At 54.2% G+C, this 572-nt stretch overlaps 1 protein-coding gene across 1 annotated transcript in view; it reads right to left on the bottom strand.

Moving 5' to 3' along the window:
* The window catches only part of FDXR (ferredoxin reductase), a 7,765-nt gene that overhangs the window by 6,380 nt on the left and 813 nt on the right, over window positions 1-572 (bottom strand). The window lies entirely within an intron of this gene.

Below are 572 nucleotides of genomic sequence, written 5' to 3'. Positions count from 1 at the left end.
TCTTTCCATCACCCTTTGTGGAAAGAAAAATCCATCTTTTGCACCCGCCTGAGGAGGACAGGACCCTTTCAATACCTTCGAAAGGAAAACGGTTGATTTCAAGGAGTTCACGGGTTTAACTTCTCCTGGCCCAGGTGTGCACCTACAGCCCAACTCCATCACTCCTAATACCAGATCTCTGCGTCCCCAGGCACCCAGAACGGGTATGGACTGAGCAGAGGTAAACAGCAACCACTCTGCGTCCCCAGGCACCCAGAACGGGTACAGACTGAGCAGAGGTAAACAGCAACTGCAGTCAGTGGGCAACATCCTGCTGGCATAAAGTTTCCTGGTACAAAGAAACCCATCCATGCTCCTTGGTCTTGCTCTAGGCCAGGCTCACCAGCACCGGCAGCAGAACTTCCCATCACAAGCCCCTGTTTTTGACCCGCTGTCCAGAGCCCTAATGCCAGATGTCCCACATCACCTGGCCATGGTCTTGCTGGGTCTCAGCACGGACAAGGAGGAGATGTGGACCTCTCCAGTGTGACACCTCCATGCCACAGCGAGCCCTGAGGAACCGTAACAGACAG

Source organism: Cariama cristata, unplaced genomic scaffold (genome assembly GCF_000690535.1).
Source record: "Cariama cristata isolate BGI_N322 unplaced genomic scaffold, ASM69053v1 scaffold29648, whole genome shotgun sequence".
Classification (NCBI taxonomy): Eukaryota; Metazoa; Chordata; class Aves; order Cariamiformes; family Cariamidae; genus Cariama; species Cariama cristata.
This window is presented reverse-complemented; position numbering and strand designations above follow the sequence as displayed.